The sequence below is a fragment of the Quercus lobata genome, chromosome 6 (assembly GCF_001633185.2).
Source record: "Quercus lobata isolate SW786 chromosome 6, ValleyOak3.0 Primary Assembly, whole genome shotgun sequence".
Classification (NCBI taxonomy): Eukaryota; Viridiplantae; Streptophyta; class Magnoliopsida; order Fagales; family Fagaceae; genus Quercus; species Quercus lobata.
Window position 1 is genome coordinate 51,634,399 of NC_044909.1, and position 17,963 is coordinate 51,652,361.

The 17,963-nt window shown below is 34.1% G+C and overlaps 1 long non-coding RNA gene and 1 pseudogene across 1 annotated transcript; one reads left to right on the forward strand and one right to left on the reverse strand.

Moving 5' to 3' along the window:
* Positions 1 to 2,740: 2,740 nt before the first annotated feature.
* The window catches only part of LOC115950465, a 37,964-nt pseudogene continuing 22,741 nt past the window's right edge, over positions 2,741 to 17,963 (reverse strand).
* On the forward strand, positions 7,659 to 15,059 carry LOC115994279. Its single transcript, XR_004093170.1, has 4 exons — positions 7,659 to 7,719; positions 14,185 to 14,292; positions 14,403 to 14,776; positions 14,969 to 15,059. It is a non-coding gene; the product is annotated as an uncharacterized LOC115994279 (long non-coding RNA).

Genomic DNA, 17,963 nt, shown 5'->3' on the forward strand with positions numbered 1-17,963 from the left:
CTAGGACTGATACTTGTCCCATCAGCCCATACCCAAAGTAGTTGGGGATGGTTGTAAAAGCTGAAGAGCATGGCTCTGTCATGTGCAGAGTATTCAATGGCAGTAATGACAACTTTCCCTTTGTCCTTGGTCGTTATACTATCCAGCGTCCCCTTCTCTATTGACATAGATATTTTAGGTTTTTCCCAAAACTGTTCCTATACCGTTCTTGCCCTTTCTTTCAGGGGGACCTCGGATATGCCGAGGACAGAATTATCCTCGGCTATGTCTCAAGACTACTTGGACTTTTATTACACGTTCTCGGCTATACCCCTCCTCGGCTCGGGCCTTGGGCCCCAATGTAAAAGTGGGCCAGGGCCACAAATTCTTGGGCCCCACAATTACAATTGATGCAACCCATTCCAATATCATTCTAATTCATAACTTTTAATTTATAGAATTAACATTTTAAAAATTGAACTACTTCAAATTTTGTGTTAATCAGGTATTATATATTTACTATTTTATACACAAACTTAAGTTTTATATGTAATTTTTAAAGTCAAAAAAACTTGAAATTTAAATATTTTACGATTATGTAGTTACTAATCTTCGGCTGCCTTGATCTTTTGCAAATATAAAAGGTATAAGAAAATAATATATTCTTATAATTGATTAGTCAAAATATTATTTTTGATGAAAAAATAAGTATAACATCAGATAGAATTATGTGGAGTATAGTTGAAATATATATATATATACACACATATTATTAAACCAAAGAATCGAAGCCGGAACCTACGCTAGAGTAGTTGAAAAATTAGAGAGATAATGCTAAAGTAGTTGACTTCTCTATTTGCTTATTGGTTGCTTGTATGCATGCATGTATAGATTAGGTAGGAGGTCGTCTTATTTAATTGACCACACAAATCAAATTCGAATGAATGTAGCCAGTCATTTACAACGGCAAAATTTTGTGTACATTGATTTTACATACAAAGTCAAAGTATTTTGTTCATCATATATGGACTTTTAAAACTATGAAATTGATATCTATCAATGGTCCACCAATGAATTTTTTTTCCCCTTAATTTTTGACTTTGAATGTTAGAAAACTTTGTTAATTAAAGAGTTTGACTTACCTCTAATATTTTTATAATTGAATATCTCATTTTGTTTTAAATATACAATAACAAATGGTAGTGAGTTTTAATTTCCACATTTTATATACTTAGTGAGTGATATGACAGTTTTTCATTAAAGCAAAAGAAGAGTCTAGTTATAAGCCAAACCCTTAATTAAATAGGGGTATACATACAATTGTATCATGACAAACTTGCCAACACATCTTAAATTGCATGTGTGTCAGATAAATAACATATATAATTAAAAAAGTACCGAAAATAAGACAAACCCCTTAATTAAATAGGGATATACAATTGTATCATGACAAACTTGCCATCACATCTTAAATTGCATGTGTGCCAAATAAACAATATATATAATTAAACTTAATCCAAAGATAAACAAAGCATAATCTTCAACCCTAGTTGTTTACTGGGTTCCTTCTACTGCAAGTTGTGCCAAAAGTCTAACCTTGTAGACTTCCTGGTAACTATTAAGAATAGTCGTTAGAGCCGTGCAAATTGGATCTGAAACTAATGCAATTGGAATCCTTCATAATACAACTTATTAATTTCTTGCCGTCTAAATGAACCATGACACCATTATTGCCCATTCCATTATTTCGCTGCAAGTCAAAGACTCCATTTCTCCAATTGTTAGAGACTGGAAAAAAATCTTCTTTCATTTGTGTTAGATATATTAGGAATTTTAAGGTTCCAGATTCTTTTCGACACTGCCCGATTCTATCTATATATTATTGGAATTTCCTTCTCCAGCTGCAAAGTTATCTCCTCTAGCACATAATTTGTAAGTAGACTTCACTGTGAATCATGCCAATTTGGTCTCGGTCCATAAAATAAAGGATTTGGATCAGATGCAATACCCTATGGATTGCACCCGGTACAATTTTTCCCATCCCTTTCACAATTTTTTATTATTTATTTTTCATTCTCACTTTTTAATTTTAACTTTTTATTTTTTAATATTTTTATATTCATTGAAATTCAAAGTTGTTTTTTTTTTTTTTCAACTTTAAATCTTAGTCATTTATAATTATTGCATCAGGTGCTCAATCCTAAAATAAATGCTCTACCAACGATTCATTTTGTGCACCCTAAATGTTCCACATTAATCAACTCACAAACCAATCGAATTGATGGTGAATCTATCATCTATCATGCCAAACATCTACCAGCATATATCAATATATCTCAGTACTCCAACGGAACCTATTTCTTAGTAGTCAAATACTCATGAATTGATAAGATATGACCTCAACATGTGAACACGAATTGCTAACCCTCTTTAAATTCCATATATGCTACCTAATTTTTTCCAAGTACAAGAATGTTTTAGCATACTTTCAACAAGAAGTAATTAGTAAAAAGATAAATAAGCCGATGTCAAAAACACACTCAATTAACAAAACTGAACAATACTATATACTGACACACTTAAAAATTTATACATAAAAATGATTGTTGAAACTGTAGATTTTTCAAACATCTAGTCCAAACAGACTCAAACACGTTCGAAAATTAGCAAGCAATAATTACAATTTATTTGAGTTGTACTTTTAAATTCAATATAAATAATGATAAAAGGGTCGAGAAAGTCTTGCCGAATAAAAAGATAATCAAATAATGGCAAAGAATGAAACAAAAAGCATCATGGCTGCGCAAGTAAAAGCCTTCAATTTGAGTGAATGATTAGATGGTGTTGTGGCATTTGAATCATTGTAACCTGTGGGCAACAAGTTTCTTTATGGTCATAAGACATTCAATAGGAGAAGAAAAAATTGAATCGCATATTGAAATTCAATCTAAAGAAAAAGTTGAACTAACTCACAATTAGATGGCTTCCAACCCAAGACCATCTTATCGCGATTAAAAATTGTGATAACCAGTCATGAAGTTTTCTGAATGAAATAAATAAAACCATATTGTAAGGGGAAATTTCTCAATTTAAACATGTTAGGACACATAATGGCTAAATGATATAAGGGACCATGAAATTCCAGTCGTTGGTTTTCCCAAAATAGAAGTTGACAATATTGGCTTGTTCTAAGATGCAATGATTAAATGAAAGCCATGTTTGCAGTTTCTTCTTCACATGTTAAAGTCTTATTTAAAACATAGAGTGGAGCCAACCATTGTTTAAACCGCCTATTGATAATGTCTTACTATATGAACTTTATAATTTTTAAATTAGAGACAGCTAATAGGATTCTTGGCATAATGTTTTTTAGCCATATTGTGGAAATGTTGGTTTAACAGGGATGAGATAACTTAACTAGAAGGGTTAGTATAGTAATGATTTAGAAATTAATTTTAATTTTAATTGGACATAAGATGATTGAAATTTGTAGATATGACATATTCACCAAAAAGTTGCAATTTACCCACCCCTAGAAATCACATTCATCAATCTAGAAATTATGTAATATTTTTCTCCCAAAAATGAAAAATAAAATTCAAATACTATATTGCTTTTTATCAACTTTAATTGTGAAATTATGTAAGGGTTCCAATTAGTTCAACTGGTAAAATCTTTGATAGTTGAAGAAGAGATTTGGAGTTCAATTCTCGCCTACACCAAAAATTAATTAGTGTTTTGTTTTAATGATAAAGAGCTATTATAAGGAGCAGACGCTATAGATTATGAAACTTTCTAAAAATAATTGTGAAATTATGCAATGTTGTTCCCCCAAAAAAGAAAAATAAAATCCAAATACTTAATTGCACTTTATCAACTTTAATTGTTTTCTCAGTACCTTATAGTTTCCTTATAAAGGAATGAATGCACAAAGTCAAAATTTCAAAATGACAAATAAACATAAAAATGAAACTTTTATCGAGACAAACAGGTTTATAATATGGATAGTCATTGATAAATATATATACTTACGTCCTATGATGTTTATATCTGTACTTTTGAGAAGAGCTAGGCAATAGACATATACACCCTGGAGACCACAACATCAACTTTCAGCATAACACAGGCAGAAATAAGATCTTAAAGGGCTAATAAGTAGTGCGACCACACACCTCTGCAGTGAAAATTATTTCTGTTGGATTAGTGAGAAAATATTGGTCTCCACCTTTCATTGTCAGGTTTATTATAGGGATCACATAATAAACCTGACAAATTAAGAATAAGTTATCCCCAAATACCTCAAGTCATAACAGTATTCAAAGGGCAAATGGGAATTGGATGAATGTCGGTTATTTGTGACTTGGGAATTGAACTGCAAAGTAACATAAATCACATACATTCATTTGCCACAAGATGAAGTTCCAATGATTTATAAAACTAAAAGTTGTCATTTAAATTACTTACAGTTTTAGAAATAAATATATAAACTGGGTCCGTTAGGTGTGTAAACGATGTACCAGAGTCAAAAATTGCATTGAACTCCATCTTAGAAACAGTCACTCCAACATTTATTTGAGTGATGTCAATTAAATATGTTGAACTGGTAACAAGTTTTCAAGGGCAAAATTAGTGCAAGTACACTACAAGAAAATGTATTTTTAGTGACGAAAATTAGTGAGGAAATATTTTTCGTCACTAAAAATACAACTTTAGTGACGAAATATGAATTTCGTCACTAATAGTTAAAAAAATTATAACATTTAGTGACGAAAAATAAATTTCGTCACTATTGAGATCTAAAAAATGGGCGCCTACGGAGGGAAATTTTGGCGGGAGTGTAATTAATCTATAGTGACGAAATATTTCGTCACTAAAAGTTGAAATTTTTAGTGACGAAATATTTCGTCACTGTAGGAATTGCTGTGGTATATTTTTAGTGACGAAATCTAAATTCGTCACTAAAAGCATACTACAGCGACGAAAGTTAAATTTCGTCACTAAAAATGTTAACAAAATATAGTTTCTTTAGTGATGAAAATAAAATTCGTCGCTAAAAGTTTAAGAAAATCTGGGTCCTTTTGTGACGAAACAGAAATTCGTCACTAAAAATATGCTACAGCGACGAAATTTAAATTTCGTCGCTAAAAATCTTAACAAAAAAAATGGTTTCTTTAGTGACGAAAAAGAAATTCGTCACTAGAAGTAGGAAACAGCAACGAAAGAATTTCGTCGCTATAAAGTGGTCTTTAGCGACGAAATTATTTCGTCGCTATTGCCCACTTCTAGTGACGAATTTATTTTTCGTCACAAGAAGTTGTCTTTAGCGACGAAAAAATTTCGTCGCTAAAATACCACTATAAATACTCCCAAAAAAAAGAGAACCTCACACTCAGCAAAACAAAGAACTGAGAACTCACGCTCAAAAAAAAAAAAGAGAGAAACCCACGCTAGAAAAAAAAAAGAGAGAAACCCATCTTCGTCGACGCCATCTCCGACGACGTTGAAGCCGTCGCCGTCGAGGCCTATTACGACGACGTTGAAGCCGTCGCCGTCGAGGCCTATTACGACGACGTTGAAGCCGTCGCCGTTGAAGCCGTCGCCGTTGAAGCCGTTGCCATTGAAGCCGTCGCCGTTGCCGTTGCTGTTGAAGCCGTCGCCGTCGCAGTTGTCGTTGCCATTTGCGACGATCGGTAAGGTTTTTCTGATTTTTTATTTTTTATTTATGTATTTATTTTTCCTTTCATTCCCTTAGGCTCAGGTCTCTCAAGGTATACTCTTACCCAACAACACCCTTGGATTCTATGGAAACAAAAATGATTTTATGGAAACAAAATTGGAGTTCAGGTTGAATTTTCGGAGACCAGGTTTTTGTTGTAATTTTTGCAAGAAAAGTTTAAAACTTTGTTTATCTAATAATCTAAAACATGATAATTTTAATCTCTGTGAAATATTGAAACTTTTAGTGCTTTTGGATGAAGCTTGTATAAGTTGCTGGTGAGATTTTAAAATATAAAAAGCTAGCGGTGAATTTTTTTTGGGAATCAATAGAAAATAAGAAATCCAAGTATACTTACTAGAGCTTTGCTAATGGGTTCTGGGCAAATCACCTAAGTTTGGATTTTAATCCTAGAGAAGCCTGAGACTTTCTCTTTAATAGTGTGCTAAAAAAATTTACAAGCTTTTTAAATAAAATAAAATCTGTAAATAACTGAATATGGATGACTAATTTTAAATAATAAATATAAATAGTTACCTTTGGCTATTACCAGCTGTTAGAGAGTAGAGACTGATCATAAAATCCTCTTGAGTCTTGAGTGCTGTGCTGATCAAGCGAGCTATTTTTATCCAATAAATTACTCTGTTTAACGATCTAGGAGTCCTCCTATTTCTCAATCGTGGCTTGAGCTAGCCATTAATTAAATCTCAGTTTCTTCTTTCTTTCTTCTATCGCTGAAGTAGGATCACTTACATATTACAACAACCTACATGTATTTACACACAAATTAAATTGGTGTTTTAAGCTAAAACAAACAAACAAACCTGTGTCACTATATGATGCTACTGTGTTGATTTTGATTAAATTTGCTTGTATTGTCTTTTTGGTGGTAATTTATTTATTTAGGTTTCATTAAACTAACAAGAAAGTTCATTAAACTTGATTGAGTATTTGATAGAGGCCTAGTGTTGAGAAATTGCACCAATGATCTAGCCCAAATGGCGTGTCTCCCCTTGTAAGAGCAAGGTGGAGGGCAGTAAAGAAAAACTGAAGTGTTGAGAAATGGCAATAACATACCGACTTTACCATCCTTAGAGCTGAAAAATAATTGAACTATTTTGTTGAGAATGGGTATTTTTGTTGTAATTAATCCCAGCTCATGTTTGTTGAGAATGGGTATTTTTATTTTTGTTGAGAATGGGTCTATCCAGTATGTTACAGGAGGAGAGGTCTATCCAGCTCAGGTAATTTACTCTAGAGCATTTTTGGAAGTGTATATTTGGAAGGAACTAATTTTTATGACATTGAGTCGGTTGTGCAATACGTGATCTTCCTATATCATCCTATCTTTGGCCTCTAAGAGATGTATCAAGGTGAGGAACACAATTTTACCATGCTTAGTTGGGTTCAATCACATGTTTGATGTTAGCGGATGTGGATTAACAAGTTTAGGAGCTGAAATGTTATGTTTCTGTTTGTACTGTTGTGTTCTTTATTTGAAAGAAACATGTATGGTTTATACTACTAAGGGATTTGTTCACTAAACTTGTTTGGTTAATGACAAAAAACTTAAAAAGGCATATATATATATATATATATATATATATATATAGAGCTGTTAGGTTGTACAATTTCATAAAGTAGGTAAGTAAAGTCCATTTATTTTTTGATAAGTAGTAAGAAAAGGCCATCTACAATGACTCAAAAGAGGCTATTTAGTATAGCCTTTAATAACCCTAGAATTCTAGTCCGATGTTGAAGGAATTTGTATTGTTTGATGCTAGAGATGACAATCAGATTTCCTTGTGATGGTTTTGGTAAGATTGTCGAATTGGCTTTTTTTTTTCTTTTTTTTTGTGCTTGGATTGGATGTTGTCACAGTAACATATTTAGCCTTTCATAAGAGCTATTCATTATAAAGACTGAAGTACTTATAAGTTTAACTTTTCTTTTGCAGGCTAAATTCACATTGTTTGCAATAACTTTGGATTTTTTCTGAAAGTTGTAAGCTTAGCTTGAGCAAAGTAAGTAAATTTTAGTTGAAAACCTTATATAACTTTATACTTTTGATGTTGGAAATTGGATTTGTGATGGTATGTTGTGTTGGAGCAAGCGGGTGGCTTGCATGGTGTTATAAAGTGGTTTAAATACATATTGGGAGTGTTTTTAGTTTCTTGAAAATGTGAATGGAACTTGTTAATTAGATATGATGAATATTACTTTATTCGATTTCAATACTTGTAAGCACTCTATACTTGTGATGTTTGTGATTGGTTTTGTGGTGGGTTGTTGTATTGGAGCAAGCGGGTGGCTTGCATGGTGCTATAAGGTTGTTTAAATTCATATTGGGAGTGTTTTTAGTTTCTTGAAAATGTGAATGGAACTTGTTAATTAGATATGATGAATATTACTTTATTCGATTTCAATACTTGTAAGCACTCTATACTTGTGATGTTTGTGATTGGTTTTGTGGTGGGTTGTTGTATTGGAGCAAGCGGGTGGCTTGCATGGTGCTATAAGGTTGTTTAAATTCATATTAGGAGTGTTTTTAGTTTCTTGAAAATGTGAATGAAACTTGTTAATTAGATATGATGAATATTACTTTATTTGATTTCAATACTTGTAAGCACTCTATACTTGTAATGTTTGTGATTGGTTTTGTGGTGGGTTGTTGTATTGGAGCAAGCGGGTGGCTTGCATGGTGCTATAAGGTTGTTTAAATTCATATTAGGAGTGTTTTTAGTTTCTTGAAAATGTGAATGGAACTTGTTAATTAGATATGATGAATATTACTTTATTCGATTTCAATACTTGTAAGCACTCTATACTTGTGATGTTTGTGGTTGGTTTTGTGGTGGGTTGTTGTATTGGAGCAAGCGGGTGGCTTACATGATGCTATAAGGTTGTTTAAATTCATATTAGAAGTGTATATTTGTGTGTGCAATGTATATTTGTTTAAGTATTAATATAGACTTGTGCATTCATGAATGTGATAGAACTTTATCTCAGTGGCTTATAGACTTAGATGTTAGAATACATTATGCATGAGTTGTCCTTATCTTACTAAAGTAGGATTCATTTTATAATTGTAGTCAAACATGGATAAAAGTTGGATGACAATGGGTAAGACACCCGATGGCAGATTAAGTCATCCATATATTGAAGGGGTGAATGCATTTATTAATTCTGCAAGAGCGGTTGTGGACTTGAGTGGTAATATTCCGTGTCCATGTATTCACTGTGTGAATTGCTATCGACAATCTCCTCAAATTGTGCGTATCCATTTGCTTCATCGTGGAATTATGCAATCTTATATTAATTGGTATAATCATGGAGAACCTCGTGTATTGAACGAGAACATTCATGATAATGAAATGTCGGATGGTGATCATATGGATGGTATCGATGCCTTGGTAGATGACCGAATTAGAGGGGAACCAAGAAATGCAACCGAAGATGAGGAGGTGCGTCATTTTGACAAACTTGAGGAAGATGCAAAACGTGAGTTGTATCCGGGTTGCACTGATTATAGTATCTTGAAGTTTGTTATTGAGATGTTGAATGTAAAAGTAATGACCAACTTGAGTAATAAGGGACTTGATATGATGCTAGAATTGCTGACAAAGGTTTTACCGAAAGGTAACTTGGTTCCAAGGTCAACTTATGAAGCAAAGAAGATATTACGTGACTTGGGCATGTCATACGAGCATATAGATGCATGCAAAAATGACTGTGCATTATTTTGGAAGGAAAATGAAAATCTTGATAAATGTCCGGTGTGTGAGATGCCTAGGTACAAAGATACACGTACCCAAGGTAAGAAGATTCCTCATAAAGTATTGCGTTACTTTCCGTTGACACCGAGATTGAGGAGATTGTACATGTCAAGCCAAAGAGCTAAGGACATGAGATGGTATATAGACAAACGTGTGGACGATGGGATAATGAGGCATCCGGCTGATAGTGAGGAGTGGAAGGAATTTGATTTGCAACATCCTGATTTTGCCCTCGAACCTCGCAATGTAAGGTTAGGGTTGGCTACAGATGGATTTAATCATTTTGGGAATATGAACAATAATTATAGTATGTGGCCTGTCATACTTATCCCCTATAATTTACCGCCTTGGTTGGTTATGAAGGAGCCATATTTTATGTTGTCCTTACTTATTCCCGGTCCCCATCAACCGGGGAATGATATTGATATTTACTTGAAACCATTGGTTGATGAGTTGAAAGAGTTGTGGGAAGAAGGTGTAGAAACTTATGATGCTTATAGTAAAGAGCATTTTCAGATGCGTGCAACTTTGTTGTGGACAATACATGACTATCCTGGATTTGGTAACGTATCCGGGTGGAGGACAAAGGGTTATCATTCTTGTTACACTTGCAACGATCAACCATATTCAGAAGCTTTGGAAAGTAAAATTGGATTCATTAATCATCGAGCTTATTTACCTATGGAACATCGTTGGAGACATAGTCGGTTGCATAATGGTTTACCGGAGAAACGGAAGAGATCTTTAGAGTTATAAGTGGGAAAGATACAAGAGCAACTAGATAGAATGCCAAATATAATTTTAGGAAAGCATCCAAGTATCAAGAAGAGACAACTCATTGGGGAGCCAAATTGGTCAAAGGTAAGTATTTTGTACAAGCTTCCATACTGGAAAAATAAGAAGCTTAAGCACAACATTGATGTCATGCATGTGGAGAAGAACATTAGTGAGAGTACTTATGGTACTTTGTTGGGCATTGAGGGGAAAAATAAGGACACTGATAAGGCACGGATAGACTTGCAAAATATGAACTTCAGGCACACGTTGCATTTGAAACAACGTCCTGATGGATCATATGATAAACCTCGGGCTTTCTTTTCATTAAGCCCCAATGAAAGAGATGGTTTTTATGACTTTTTGAAATCAGTCAAGTATCCGGATGGCTATGCAGCCAACATATCAAGGTCAGTGAATGCAAAAAATGGTAGATTATCTGGTTTGAAAAGCCACGACTGTCATGTGTTACTACAACGAATTCTTCCAATTGGGTTGCGAGGGTTTGCAGATAAAGACATTAGTATTGTATTGTTTGAGTTAGGCAATTTCTTCCAAGACTTATGCTCAAGGACCCTAAAGCGGAGTGAATTAGAGAAACTAGAAGAACGTATAGTTCTTATACTATGCAAGCTTGAGAGGTTCTTGCCTCCAGCATTCTTTGATGTTATGGTCCACCTTGCTGTTCACTTGCCTCGAGAAGCAATTCTAGGAGGCCCGGTACAATATCGGTGGATGTATCCAATTGAAAGGTAATTAGATCTTTTGATGCATTCATCAATTGCATATTTCCCACGTGGTATAAAATCACATTCTGTGCGTATTTTTTCCTCGTAGGTATCTTGGAAAATTGAAAAGATACGTTTCCAACCGAGCTCGACCAGAAGGTTTGATTGCAGAGGCTTACATTCTTAAAGAATGTATTAACAACTGGTCTTTGTATATTGATGGGATCGAAACTATTCATAATCGAAGAGAAAGAAATGAAGATTTTGGTGAATCTAGCGAAGGATTGATAGTTTTTTCACAGACTGCCCGACCTACAGGTGGTAGGCGAAATGATGGCGACTTCTCTCGTGCATTGCTTGATACTGCTCATTGGTACTTGTTGTACAATAGTCCTGAACTAGAGCCTTATTTAAAGTATGTGATTTCATATGCATATATTGTTTAATCAAGTTTTGAATATTATGTATAATGCTTAGCTGAAAATAAATCATCTTATTTTTAACAGCGAACACAAAAGCATATTGCATAATCCTACTAGAGAAGCCATAACTCAAATCCAACGACAAGAGTTTCCTAAGTGGTTTAGAGAACGTGTAAGACATTTGAAATTTAATCACGCACTAGTAAATTTAAACATTTAATTGTATTCGTCATTGCTTATTACTAATTAATATCACTTGTTGTATGTCATTATAGATGAATAGATTGAAAGTTAACGATTCATCAGAAGCTACTAAACAGTTATGGTCATTAGCAAATGGTCCTAAACCGTATGTGAAGGAGTACACAGTTTGTATGGTCAATGGTGTAAAGTTCCATACAAGAGACTTAGACAATCGTCGTGTAACCCAAAACAGTGGTGTATGTATCGAAGGAGACCATGAGGGAGAAATGCACGACTTCTATGGTCATGTGTGCAAAATTTGGGAATTAGAGTATATGTTTCGCCATAAAGTTGTTTTGTTTCAGTGTGAATGGTACAATACTGGTACTAATGGTCGAAGGAGAACGATACGAACCGATGCACACTGCACAAGCATTGATGTTACAAGTCGATGGTATCAAAATGACCCTTTTATACTTCCTAGTCAAGCGAAACAGGTTTTCTACCTTCAAGATACGAAATTGCGTGACCCTTGGAAAATTGTGCAATACATCCAACATAGGGGAGTGTTTGATGTCCCAGAAGTCGGGGGCGGAGAATCCAATGATAATACAGAAGATAGTGACGCATTCCAACAAGAAGCAATTGTTGATGTTGTCCCTATCAATGTTGAAGACAATATTATTAAGTATTGTATGGGTGATGTTGAAACTGAGGTTGTTCCTGACGGTGGAACTTCAAGAGATGCTAATGAAAATGAAGAGCATGACATACCTGATGTTAATCTTGATATGGATTATGATATGTAGAGTTATAACAATTATCTTAAATGTTATGTGCTTGTCTTAAAGTTTTATGCTTGTTTTAAAGTTTTATGCTTGTCTACGTTGCAATTGTTATTGAGATATTTTGTGCTTATCTTAAACTTGATATGGATATTAATGTGGTCATTTGTTGTGTTGAGTTAGTAGCAATTGTGAACAAATTTTGCACTTGTGAATTAGTTGATATGGATAATGATGTGACCTATAATGTTAAGTTAGTAGCAATTATACTTATCTTTCATGTCAATAGATAGTTTCAAAAAATGCCCAAAAAGGCCAAATACACTCATAATATACCGAGGTATGAGATGGCAAGATTGGATAGAATGAGGCAAAACCAAGAGATAATTGATGCTTTGGGATTGAAGCACATCTCAACTTCTCTAAAGGATTCCGCTCAGTCCAATTGTGCAAAAAGGAAAAGAAGTAGAGCTAATGTTGTGGTAGATGATGATTATATACCACCTATTGGTGACGATGAGAATGATGTTGAGTCATCTAACTCTTTAATCCATAAGGTACAATAGATGTTCCATAGGGTACAATAGATAATAACTTTGTCATTCTATTATTTATAATGACTTTGTTGTTCCATTATATGTATGTTTGTTAGTTACAGATGGCACCAGGACGACTTACACGCTCACGAGGTGAGGCATCTATCCCGGTGGTCCAATCTACGGTTCAATCTACGGTTCAATCTACGGAAACACCTCTTGAAGCAAATCCTCCCGTCCAAAGTTCTTCTAGTGCAGAGGCTACCGACGCATTAACTAGCACGACTGATAATTACATAAAACTACTTAATTACAACTGCACCTTGTCTTTACTATTGAAATTATACTTAATGTACATAGAATGTATTATTTTATAACATTGATAATTTTTAAATAGGATCTACTAGCAGAAATACCCGTGGAACAACACGTGGTGTAGCAGTACGGGCACTTGTTGAAAAAAGTGGTAAACTGCCAGTACGTATAGCTGCAGAGTATGATGCTCCTGTTGGGAAGAATGCGTGCAAGCTTGTCAATCAAATTGGTGTACAAGTACGAAGTAATTTGTCAAGTTACAACGTAAAAAATTGGAAAAGTGTTGATGCTGCTACTAAAGATGTGGTGCTTCAAAGTATTGAGGTAAATTTATATTGATAACGTCTAACTCGTCTTTGTTGTCACTAAGCATATTAAATTAATATAATAATAATTTTATAATACATATATACTTTAATTTACAGGATCAGTTTGAGCTAGAAGGTAATTCCAATTTAGTAACGAAAGCAATAAATACAAAATATGGAAGATTATTGAGTAGCGGCTCTAACAAGTTGTATCAGACTTATAAAAAACTCGTACAATCTCATGGTGCTGACTATGCAAAAACCCATCCGCCAAAGAATGCCACACTTGCGCAGTGGACTGGACTCATTGAAGGGAGATGGACCAATAAGGATTGGCTGGTAAATTATTTCTGCGTATATTATTATTATCTAATATTTACTATATTATGTTGTCAAATGATTAGATTAATACTTAGATGAAGTAAATGTATATTGTTTTAGTCATGATCTCATAAATATCTTGAATGTTCTTTATTAGGAAAAATCAAGAATTAACTCTGAAAATAGGAGCAAAACTTCAGGCAAACATAGATGTGGGACAAAGGCACTTGCTGTTAGGGTTGATGAGGAGGTGTGTTTTTTCATTTTCTTAAACCTTAAGTGTATTATATGTTGTGATTAATTAACTATAAATAACTAATACTCGAATGTTACTTAATTAGACAAATAATAATGACGGTCAAGTTCCTGAATTGGCAAAAATCTACAAAGATGTTCATTTCAATCCAAATACAAATAGGTGGATACAGCCTGAGGATGAAGCGACATATGTATGTGTATCATTCCATCCCTATTATTTCATCTTTATCATGTTTGTAAAGTTATAGCATATGTATTATTAATGTTGTGATTGTTTGTTTTTTTCTCTTTCAAATGGTAGGAAACTATTCTTAAAGTGCAAGAGGATCATTGTCAAGATCCTAATGCAATTCCCCTTACACAAGAGGAGATCTCAAATTTGGTTTTTAAGAAGAAATCCGGTATTGTAAAAGGACTTGACATGAGACCTTCCTCTTCTCTAGTAACCACTGCCTCATCTAATTCCTCGGTGGAGTATATTCATCGGTTAGAAAGTGAGATAATTGAGCTCAAAGAGGCAAGAGCCAGGGACGAAGAGGAGCGAGCTAAGGAGCAAGAGGCGCGAGCTAAGCAAGATGAGGTCCAAAACAATATTCTTAATTTTTTGAGGAGCAAGGGTTATGATGATGCTTTTACTTATGGAGGTGGTTCATCTTCAAGCTAAATCACTTATTGGTTAGTACTTTATCTTTAAATTAAAACACTTCATTTTTTATGTATCATTTGAAACTAATATTTGTCACGTGATAGGTTATTTAATCTTTAGTTTATGATACTGAAGATATAGAAGTGAATTTTCTGTTGGCACTATGTAGAATTATATTTGACTAAAGATTTATATTTAACTGAAGATTTATATTTGTGTAGATTTCTTATTGGTGGATTTAGGGGATTTCATTTAGGCATTATTTGAAGACATATGAGGACATCTTCCATTAGTTCTAAGTATATTGTGCCACATTTTTTTGTATTGTTATAAAACATCTTAAGTTATTGTATGTGTTGCAAACAATTATTGTATGTGTTGCAAACACTTATTGTATGGAAGGAGTTTGAATTGGATACTTACTTTAATTTTAACTTGTAGAATGTATGGATCGATTTTTTATAAATGTGTTGTTAAAATAAATATGTTAATCAAATGTGAGGTTTTAATAATATAATGACAGGTTACAGGTTAATATCAACGCTATGAAAATAATAAAAATAGAAAATAAGTTTTAGTGACGAATTTTTTCGTCACAAATATGGCAACAAAAAATTGTTTTAGTGACGAAATATTTCGTCACTAAATGCAGCGGAATTTTGTAAGAAATGGTTTTAGTGACGAAAATTTTCGTCACTATATGTGTCTGAATTTTCTTAAAAATAGTTTTAGTGACGAATTTTTTCGTCACTAAATGTACCCGAAAATAGTTTTAGTGACGAAATATTTCGTCACTAAATATGATTTAATAAACTGAAATAGTTTTAGTGACGAAAATATTTCGTCACTAAATACTGTTTTTAGCGAGGAAAACATTTAGTGACGAAACGTTTTCGTCGCTAAAAGTCTTTTTTTTTAAAAACAAATCGAACTTTTAGTGACGAAAAATTTCTTCGCTAGGACTTTTAGCGACGGGGCTACAGCGACAAAACGAATTTCGTCACTAAAAGTCCAATTTCATCACTAAAGGTTCTTAGTGACGAAAAACAGGACTTTTAGTGACGAATTTTTTCGTCACTAAAAATACATTTTCTTGTAGTGGTAGCATGAGGTTCTAGTCAAAGATAGTCTTCTTGCTAAAGTAAATAATCTTGCATTGGCATTTACAATATTAAGAAGTGACAACTTACGATGAGGGCGTGACAATGAATGGTGTTTCTTTTTGTTCCGAGGTGCCATTACCTCCAAAATTTATTCTCCCAATCCCATCAGATCCAAAACACATGGAAAAAGAATTTGGACCTAGCTCTTTTCTTGCTATGGTGCTAGGAACAGATATATCATCAAGACCAGGCCCAAGTAGACCGTTGGGTGAAATTCCATTCAGAAAATACCAGTCTCATTTTTACCACAACTGAAACAAACTGAAAGGGTTAGATCACAAGGGTCACACACAAATTAATGAAAATTTGCCGAAATGATCTGACCAGGAGGTATTAACAAGAAGCAACTTCAATGATTAGATCCCCTCAGCCCTAATTATCAAATTATCAAAGAAAAAGTAATGTTGACCCACTAATGATGATTTTTTTTAATGACCATACTAAAGACATTAATTTTTTTTTTTCTAGTAATATCACCAGCCCTCTAAAGGTGTTTGAAATCATGATAATCCCAAGCATAACCTGCCCCCTTAGGGGCTTTTGATTCGCCGTAACATGCCCATGATGTGTCATTGATGTGATGCATATTACCTTAATTTTACATTAAAATGTGTGTCATAAGTATAAGTAATGTAAGATCACCTCCATTTAATTAAGAAGGTGATAAGATATATTTTGTAATTTTAGATTACAGTAATGTTAAAAAAATTAAATGAACCAAACACCTTAATGTGACGTTAAAGTAATGTGCCTAACTTTAAGGGCACATCACGGCGAATCAAATACCTTCTTAAGATGTTTCAGAAAGATTGAGGCAATAAAAAACTTTGATAATCCCCTCACCAATGATTAGACCTATTTGAAGAGAAAATGCGCCATACCAAACTCTAAATTTATCATCCAAATGATTGATATTTACCGAAATATTAGCTGTTCCATAATTTTGTCATTTTAACTAACAATAATTTAATATCTAGTTTTTTTTTTTTTTTTTTTAAATGATATTGCTTACGATATATAATTAGTATGATGTTCACTTAAAACAATATTTCTCCCAAAGGTTTTGGTAGCTAGGAAAGCAATAAAAAATAACCTACCCAAAAGTGATTGGAGCGTTAACAACTTTTGATTAATCATCATCTGTAATTAAGTGCAAAACATCCTGTACCAAGATCCCAGATGTTGACGTGTTGTTTGAAAGATATGGATATGTAAATGCACAGTCACTATTAGTTGAAGAACACTGATTTGGACCGCATAAGTTACTGCTATTGCAGAAAACCTTTTTGCTTGTTGATGATGCATTAGGACTGTAGATGTTGAAGTTTACTACCTGCTTGGCAAAAAGATTAATTGTTGTTGCATTTTGATATTAAAATGAATAATTGAAATTTTGATTTTGGTAAAAATTTTATTGAAAGAGTTTCAACATATGATATCCGCTCCTGATGATAGCTCTTGTGGGGCTAGAGAACTTATGACCCGACCCACTTTCCATTAGAACCCAGGGCCCGTGCTGAGGAGAGTAGTTGCCGAGGACCAGTAGTGAAAGACCAAATAGCCTAAAGATGCAACCGAGGATGACCCTGTCCTCGGCATCCCAAGACTTCAAAGGGAAGAGCGACATGTCGTCAAAGGCAGCCTCCAAAGCGCCCCCAGAAGAAAAGGCGAGTAGAATGGGACTCACATGGGGGTACGGAGTAGGAGTGGTTCAAGGAAAATACGTCACCTCCGCATTGAATGCGCCCACAACCGTCTTAGCCATATTAATGGGAAAAGACTCTTGAACAGTGTGGCTTCGGTTATTACAACTAACAGAAAGTAGGGGGAGGCGGCTGATGGGACAGGTACTAGAATAGGTACCTGCTTGATCAACAGATGGAGGGTCAGGATCAACCAAGAATGGCTATATAATGTAAAGGCTTATGCGCCAAGAAAGGGGGGCCAAAAACCAGGGTACCTAAAAAAGGGAGAGGAAGAATAAGAACATTAAGCTTCATGGACAAGATCCACGGACAACCTTAGCTCGTCTCTACGCATCCATCATGAGTAC